Below are 9,352 nucleotides of genomic sequence, written 5' to 3' on the forward strand. Positions count from 1 at the left end.
ACCGGCCAAAGACGCAGAGGGGACCGAGGGCCCTGTGCGGGAGGGAAGAAATGGTGCGCAGGCGCAGGAAGGAAGGAGCGGTGCGCAGGCGCAGCAGGGAAGGAGCAGCGCCAATGAGTGGCGCGCAGGCGCAGGAGGGGGAAGGGGGCGGTGCGCAGGCACAGGAGGGCACCTTGCGGAAGGCCTGGTTCGCGCGCTGGCTTTCCTCGTGGTACCTGATGGGGGGTCGCAGGTGCCAGAGTGTGCCTCTGCTTGGAGCCAAGCGCCATGTAGTTGGCGTACTTGATGGCCGTGCCAGAGACCATCTCGTGCACAGTGATGGGCGCCTCTCTGACGAAGGAGACCTCGTGCCAGCAGGCACACGTCGCCATCCCGCTTTGTGGTCCAACAGCGGTGGTGTGAGGGCAGGCCCAGACCCCAGGTAGGTGAGAAAGACGGGGGAGGACGGGCACAGGGGCGGGGGTGTGGCACTGATGGTGTTACCAACCAGGGATCTTGGCTTCCTTAGTCTACAGAAATTGATAGGAGGCGTGAGGGAAATTCAGGCAAGGCTTTATTGCGGCTCCTGCTGCAGCAGGAACGAGCAAAAAACAAGTCACAAGTCCCCTTGCTTGCTGGTTCCTTATATGGTGTGGGTACAGGGGTCGGGCGCGAGGGGTGGCTCAGGCGGTTGGCCCACCCACTTGGTGGTACTGTGAGGGGTTTTGGTCTTTTTGTATCTTGTTGTTCATAATTTGCCCCACCTGCTTATGCACGCAGTTTTTAGTCCCATATGGCTTCCTTGTATTTTATTGCTTTAGGAGGGGTGTGTCCAGGTGCAAGCACTGCAGCAAAGGGTCCCAGGTCCCAGCCTGTCTCAATGCAGGCAGAGAAAGTTGAGGGAGAGTGGGGTGAGGGGAGAGGCGTGAGGGATACAGTGAGAAAGACAGGGGCTCGCTGATAGCGAAAGGACACAGGGACACGTGGACAGATGCACTGGCCCAGAGAGCAGAGGACAGCAGCAGACCCACCAGCAAGCAGGCAACTCAGTCCAACTGTTGGTCCTCTAGACCCCTCCCCTCCCGGACCAGGCGCCTCTGACCGTGAGTGACCACCTGCACACACACATACTCCCTCCTAGCGTCCAGGCAGAGAGACAGTGTCCCCCTCTCCAAAAAAAAAATCTTGACTGGACCTCAAGGATCGCAAAGCTGGCTCAGAGCCCCTGGGTCGTCTCTGAGGGGCCCAACCCTCAAACTAGTCTGTCTGGGAGCCTCACCAACCACAGCCAGGGCCCAAGGAGCCCGCCACTACTGGCTTTCATTACTGGTGGGTGAGGTCTCTCCTTTGTTGAACTCAGTATCTTGGGCGAGGACATGGTGTCCAGGTTACTTTCACGTCTGTTTGCACTTGTCTGCGGGGCACCTGGTCTCCTAGGACTGGGCAGACAGATATTCATACAAGCACAGTTGCAGCCGAGTGGAGGGCGGGGAGTGACCAGCGATGGGGAGGCACTGGGCTCACCCCGAATCACGGGGTGGTCAGGGAAGGCTTCTCTGAACAGTGGGTAGGAGTTGACCAGGCAAAGGGAGCGAGAAGCGTCTGAGAAGAGAGTGATGTGACGTAGATGGTTGGAGCTGGAGGATAAGGAAAAGTGGGCGGTGTGGAAGGAAATGAGACAAGACAGGTGGTGCGGGCCAGATCACGTGGGGTCCTGTTGGCCGTGTTAGTAAAGAATTGTTTTCTGGTATTTTCGGCGCCCCCCCCAACCCACGTGCAGAGATTCATCCCTGGTGGACGCTGAAATAGCTGGGCTCCCAGCCCCTGCCTTCCACCCACAACACATTTTCACCTCTCTCTGTCGTTAGGAAGGCGGTGCCTAGTCCTGTCGCCAGTTTCTTTTCATCTGTTGTGGTCAACCCCCCGCCGCCCCCCCCCCACCGCCGCCGGCCTAGCCACAGGAGGAACAGTAGTCTCCAGCCTAGACATCCAGAACATTCCTGCCTGAGGCCGGCTCTTATGACATCACTGTGGATTCCGCTGCCTGCATCCATCATGGCAACACAGCCTGCTGCGCCTTTGCAGAGGCCAGTCTTAGGGGGCAGGGGTCCACCCAAGAAGCCCCTTCACCCTGTGCCCCTACAGCCCATGGTTCCCAAGGTGACAGTATCCAGGGAGGAGCTGGCAGCAGAGTCTTGGGTTCAAGTCTGACAGCTAGAGGGATTCCAGAGTCACTGCTCAGCATTCATTGTTGGCTTTCAGAGAAGGAGTTCACAAGGGAGCCTGAAAAGGAGTAGTGAGATGGAGGAGGCAGACTCGGAAGGTGTGGTGTCATGGAGACCAAGGAAGCAGAGGGTTTCCAAAAGCAAGGCAGGGTCAACAGGACCTAGGGCTCCCAAAAGATCAAGGACTTTGAGTCGCTGTACCTGGGGGTTCATGAATTCATTTGCCCACCAGGCATGATCTATAGATAGTCTCCTGTGTGTGTACAGCTGCATTTTCAAATATTGTTGGATGCTGTTGAGATTGATAAACTGAGAAATCATTTAAAAACCTCTCTGGTTCCTCAGAAAATTAAATAGAATTACCATATAACCCAGTAATCTTATTTCTGGGTATATATCCAAGAGAATTGAAAGCAGGGACTGGAAGAGAGATTTCATACCCATGTTCACAGCAGCATTATTCACAGTAGCCAAAAGGAAGCAACCCATTGTCTGTTGACAGATGAATGGAAAAACAAAATGTGGTCCCATGGAATGTTATTCAGCCTTCAAAAGGAGGGAAATTCTGACACATGCTATGATGTGGATGAACCTTGAGGATATTATGCTCAGTGAAATAAGCCAATTACAAAAAGATAAATATTCCACTCTTATTATGTACTTAAATTAGTGGGATTCATGGAGACAGGAAGTAGAATGGTGGTTGCCAGGGGAGAGGGGGTGTGGAGAGTTGTTTAATGTGAATAGTGTTTCAGCTTTGCAACATGCACAACAATCTAATGTACTTAATCACACTGAACTATGTATTTTTAAATGGTAAATTAACATGAAATGGTAAGTTTTGTGTTTACCACAAATTAAAAAATAAGTTAAAAAAAAAGCCTTTCTGGGCTTCCCTGGTGGAACAGTGGTTAAGAATCCACCTGCCAATGCAGCGGACACGGGTTCGATCCCTGGCCCAGGAAGATCCCACATGCCGCGGAGCAGCTAAGCCTGTGCGCCACAACTACTTAGCCTGTGCTGTAGAGCCCATGTTCCGCAACAAGTGAAGCCATGATAATGAGAAGCCCGTGCACCTCAACGAAGAGTAGCCCTCGCTCACCGCAACTAGAGAAAGCCCGTGCACAGCAACAAAGACCCAACACAGCCAAAAATAAAAGCAAATAAGTAAATTTATATATATATAAAAAAGCCTTTCTGAACTTAGTAGCCTTTCATTTCTTAAAGAACAGCTGTTAAGAGAACAGTGAGGCCAGGATGAGAGCCGTTGAGAAAATACATGTATTTCTCTACTGAGTTTGAGCATTTTTTGTACAATATAATCAGCTATATGTATTTCCTTTATGAAGGATAAATGTTGAAAAGAAAGTAAAAAAAATACTGCTGAAGATATATGCTCATCTCTGTAAAAAAAAAAAAAAAAGCCGATATGTTTTGAGAAATACGTTGACAGTGAAGTGTCTAGTTATAATATTAACACACAAAAACCCAGCTTTCCCATATATCAACATTAACCACCTAGAAAAAGGGAGAAATCACATCCACGATGGAAACAAACTATAAACTAGAATTAAGTTGACTAGAAATTATATGAGATAATTAAAGGTAAAATTATTAATGTTTAGGGAATTCCCTGGCAGTCTAGTGGTTAGGACTCCGTGCCTTCTCTGCAGCGGGCATGGGTTCAATCCTGGTCAGGGAGCTAAGATCCCACAAGCCTCGGGACATGGCCAAAAAACAAAATTATTAAGGTTTACTAAAGAAAAGACATGAATAAATTGAAAGAGACATCATATTAATGAATGAGAAGGCTGGATCAACATTGTAGAGGTTATTCTTCCACAGATTAATCAATATAAATGCCATTTCAATAAAAATCCCAACAGGAATTTTTATGGAACTTAGGTTGGTTTTAAAGTTTACACAGGGGGACTTCCCTGGTGGTCCAGTGGTAAAGAATCCGCCTTTCAGTGCAGGGGATGCGGGTTCGATCCCTGGTTGGGGAACTAAGTTCCCACGTGCAGCGGGGCAACTAAGCCCGCGCACCACAACTGCTGAGCTCACATGCCCTGGAATCCGCGCACCACAACTAGAGAGAGAAAACCCACATGCCACAACTAGGGAGAAGCCTGCATGGCACAACGAAAGATCCTGCATGCCTCAATGAAGACCCTGCGCGTGCTTCAACTAAGACCTGATGCAGCCTGCAGCCCCCCCAAAAAATAAAGAAAATAAATAAGTAAAATTAATAAATATTAAAAAATAGTTTACATAGATAGTAAATTGCAAGAAAAAATAACAAAGGAGGTCTTGTCCTGCCAAAATCAAAACACCTTATAAAGCTATAATCATTAAAACAGCATGAAGGACTTGTAACCAGAATATACAAAGAACTCTTGTAAGCCAACAATAAAAAGACAAAGAACTCAGTTCAGAAATGGGCAAAGAATTTGAATGGACGTTTCTCCAAAGAAGATATGCATATGGATGTATGTGGTACATCCAGGTAATAGAATACTACTCAGCCATAAAAACAAACTGTTGATATGCACAAATGAACTTATGCTACCTGAGAGAAGCCACTAGGGCAACCACTACTGCCTGGAGGATGATGGATCCCAACCCTATTCTAACAGTCGGAAGCTAGAAAGCTAAAAACTGTATTCCCCAGAATCCCATGCAGGGAAGTTTCTGGACATAACTTGGGTTCTGCTAATCATGACTAATTTGGAAGTGCCACATGTGACAGGGAGAGCTAGGTTGGTTGCTGAGCTTCTTCTGGGGCCAGCAGCAGTGGCATCAGCTTTCTGCCTTGGCCGACAGTTTCCTGACTCAGCGGCCTCTTGAGTATAAGCCGTTTTCCTGGTCACAGCAGATACAGCGTGATTCCACTGTCAGCTGCTGTAGAGATGATGGAGCCTTCTAGACTGGTGAACTAGGGCTTGTTTTTAGAACATACTCTTCCAGCCCCACCGATGATTTTTTTTTCCTCAGATTTTTTTAAAGAATTTTTATTCATTTATTTATTTATTGGCTGCATTGGGTCTTTGTTGCTGCATGTAGGCTTTCTCTGGTTGCGGCAAGCGAGGGCTACTCTTTGTTGCGGTGTGCGGGCTTCTCATTGCAGTGGCTTCTCTTGTTACGGAGCATGGGCTCTAGGCATGCAGGCTTCAGTAGTTGTGGTGTGTGGGCTCAGTAGTTGTGGTGCACTGGCTTAATTGCTCCATGGCATGTGGGATCTTCCCGGACCAGGGATCGAACCCGTGTCCCCTGCATTGGCAGGCAGATTCTTAACCACTGTGCCACTGGGGAAGTCCATCTCCCAGATTTTTTGAGCTATGATTTACAAACTATAAAATTCACCTCTTGTAACAGTACAACGACTTTTAATAAATTCCTACAGCATGAAACCATCACCACAATCTATTTTGGGGACACTTCCATCACCCCAAAAACTTCCCTTGTGCCTGTTGAGATCAGTCCTGCTCCTAATCCCAGCCTCAGGAAACCACTGATCTGTGATCTGTTAAGGTAGTTTTGCCCTTGGTAGAAATTTCACATAAATGAGATAATACAGCATTGTAGTCTTTTGTGTCTGGCTTTCTCTACTTAGCACAAGTTCATTTGCATGTATCAATAGTTCATTCATTTTTATGGTTGATCAGTATTTCATTATTTGGATGTATCATGTTTATCAAGTCAGTTGATGGACATTTGGACTTTTCCACAGCATTTGGTGATTATGAATAATGCTGCTATGGACATTCATGTACAACTTTTTGTGTGTGAATATGCTTTCATTTCTCTTGGGCGTATATATGCCTAGGAGCTGAATTGCTAGGTCATATAGTAACTCCATATTTAACATTTTAAGAAATTTCTAAACTGTTTTCCAAAGTAGCTGTGCCATTTTACATTCTCACCAGTGATGTGTGAAGGTTCCAGTCCCTCCACATCCTCAGCCACACTTGGTATTATCAGATTTTTTTTTTCCTTTCCCTTTTTCTTTCTTCTTCCTTTTTCGCGGCACACGGGCCTCTCACTGCTGTGGCCTCTCCCGTTGCGGAGCACAGGCTCCAGACGCGCAGGCCCAGCGGCCATGGCTCACGGGCCCAGCAGCTCCGTGGCATGTGGGATCTTCCCGGACCGGGGCACGAACCCGTGTCCCCTGCATCGGCAGGCGGACTCCCAACCACTGCGCCACCAGGGAAGCCCTATCAGATTTTTTATGTTAGCTGTCATAGTAGTTGTGAAGTGGTATCTCGTTGTGGTTTGGCTTTGAGTTTCCCTGATGGCTCATGATGTTGATCATCTCTTCATGTGTTTATTGGCCATTTGTATGTTTTTAGAGAAATGTTCATTCAAATCCTTTGTTCATTTCTAAATTGAATCTTTTGTCTTTCTACTATTGAATTGTAAGAGTTCTTTGTGTATTCTGGCTACAAGTCCTTCAGCAGATACATGATTCTTAAATACGTTTGTCTTCATTTTCAAAGCTGACATTTGTTTGACAGTATGGTTTGAAGGGCAAGAATTTTAAATTTTGATGAAGTCCACTTTTGTCATTTCTTTCATTTATGGTTTGTGTTTTGGTGTCATGTCTAAGAAATCATTACCTAAGCTGGAACATAGAGAGTGGCATTGACATATATACACTACCAAATGTAAAATAGATAGCCAGTGGGAAGCAGCCGCATAGCACAGGGAGATCAGCTCAGTGCTTTGTGACCACCTAGACGGGCGGGATAGGGAGTGTGGGAGGGAGACGCAAGAGGGAGGGGATATGGGGATATATGTATATGTATAGCTGATTTACTTTGTTGTTCAGCAGAAACTAAAACACATTGTAAAGCAATTATACTCCAATAAATATGTTAAAAAATGAAATAAAATGTGTTTTATTTAAAATGTATAAAATTTGAAGATACTGTCATAAAAATTATATACTAAATGTGAAAAATCAAAAATTAAAATTATTTTCACATTTGTTTTCAAATATTATCTTTTTCCAAACTGTTGAAAATTATTTATAAAATTAAAAAAAGAGTATACAAATTGTAATTAACAAATACCAAATTTTAAGTAAAATAATAATAATAATAGAAAAGAAATCATTACCTAATCTGAGGGCACGAAGATTTTCCTTTATGTTTTTTTCTCTCCCAACACTTTTGTAGTTTTGGATTTTATATTATAGGTGTATGATACATTTTGAGTTAATTTTTGTATATGGTATGAGGTAAAATTCTAAGTTTTCTAAGTTATTTATTTATTTGCATATTATCCAGCATTGTTTGTTGAAAAAGCTATCTTTTTTGCATTGAACTGCTTTGACAACTTTTTTTAAAAAAGTATAGTTGATTTACAATGCTGTGTTAGTTTCAGGTGTACAGCACAGTGATTCAGTTATACATATATTTTTCTTTTTCATATTTTTTCATTATAGGTTATTATAAGGTATTGAATGTAGTTCCCTGTGCTATACAGTAATCCTTGTTGCTTATCTATTTTATGTATAGTTTGTATCTGTTAATCCCATACTCCCAATTTATCTCTCTCCCTCTCCTTTTCCCCTTTGGTAACCTGTGCATCTGTTTCTGTTTTGTATATAGATTCATTTGTATTATTTTTTAGATTCTACATTTAAGTGATATAATATTTGTGTTCCTCTGTCTGACTTGCTTCACTATATATAATAATTCTCTAGGTCCAACCATGTTGCTGCAAATGGCAATATTTCATTATTTTTTATGGCTCAGTAATATTCCATTATACGTGAGATGTGTGTGTGTATACACACATGTTTATATATATAGTCACATCTTATTAAGCCATAGTCACATCTTATTAAGCCAATCATCTGTTGATGGGCGCTTGGGTTGTTTCCATGTCTTGGCTGTTATAATTAGTAGTGCTGTGAACATTGAGGTGCACGTATCTTTTTGACTTAAAGTTTTTGTCTTTTCCAGATATATACCCAGGAGAGGAATTGCTGGATTATATGGTAGCACTATTTTTAGTTTTTTAAGGATTCTCCATACTGTTTTCCACAGTGGCTGCACCAATTTACTTTCCTACCAACAGTGTAGGAGGGTTCCCTTTTCTCCACACCCTCTCTAGCATTTGTTATTTGTAGACTTTTTGATGGTACCCATTCTGACCCATGTGAGGTGGTACCTCATTGTGATTTTGATTTTTATTTCTCTAATAATTAGCGATGTTGGGCATCTTTTCATGTGCCTGTTGACCATCTATATGCCTTCTTTGGTGAAATGTCTGTTTGAATCTTCTGCCCATTGTTTGATTGGGTTGTTTGGGTTTTTCTGACATTGAGTTGTATGAGCTGTTTGTATATTTTGAGTATTAACCCTTTGTTGATTGCATTGTTTGCAAATATTTTCTCCTATACCATAGGTTGTCTTTTTGTTTTGTTGATGGTTTCCTTTGCTATACAACAGCTTTTAAGTTTGATTAGGTTCCATTTGTTAATTTTTGCTTTTATTTTGCTTTGGAAAACTGATATAAGAAAATTTATGTCCCAGAATGTTTTGCCTATGTTCTTTCTAGGAGTTTTATGATGTCCTGTCTTATATTTAGGTCTTCAAACCATTTTGAGTTTATTTTTGTATATGGTGTGAGGGAGTGTTCTGATTTCATTGATTTACATGTAGCTATCCGGCTTTTCCAGCACCACTTGTTGAAGAGACTGTTGTTTCTTCATTGTATATTCTTGCCTCCTTTGTCATAGATTAATTGACAGTAGGTGTGTGGGTTTATTTCTGGGCTCTCTGTTCTGTTCCATTGATCTATATGTCTGTTTTTGTGCCAACACCACACTCTTTTGATTACTGTAGCTTTGTAGTATGTCTTAAGTCTGGAAGGGTTATGCCTCCAGCTTTGTTCTTTTTCCTCAGGATTGCTTTGGCATTTCTGAGTCTTTTGTGTTCCCATATAAATTTTAGTATTATTTCTTCTAGTTCTGGGAAAAATGTCATGGATAGTTTGATAGAGATTGCATTAAATCTGTTGGTTGCTTCGGGTAGTATGCCCATTTTAACAATATTATTTCTTCCAATCTAAGAGCATGGGATATCTTTCCATTTATTTGAATCATTTTCAGTTTCCTTTATCAGTGTTTTACAGTTTTC

This window comes from Mesoplodon bidens, assembly GCF_964165515.1.
Source record: "Mesoplodon bidens genome assembly, chromosome: 4".
Lineage (NCBI taxonomy): Eukaryota > Metazoa > Chordata > Mammalia > Artiodactyla > Ziphiidae > Mesoplodon > Mesoplodon bidens.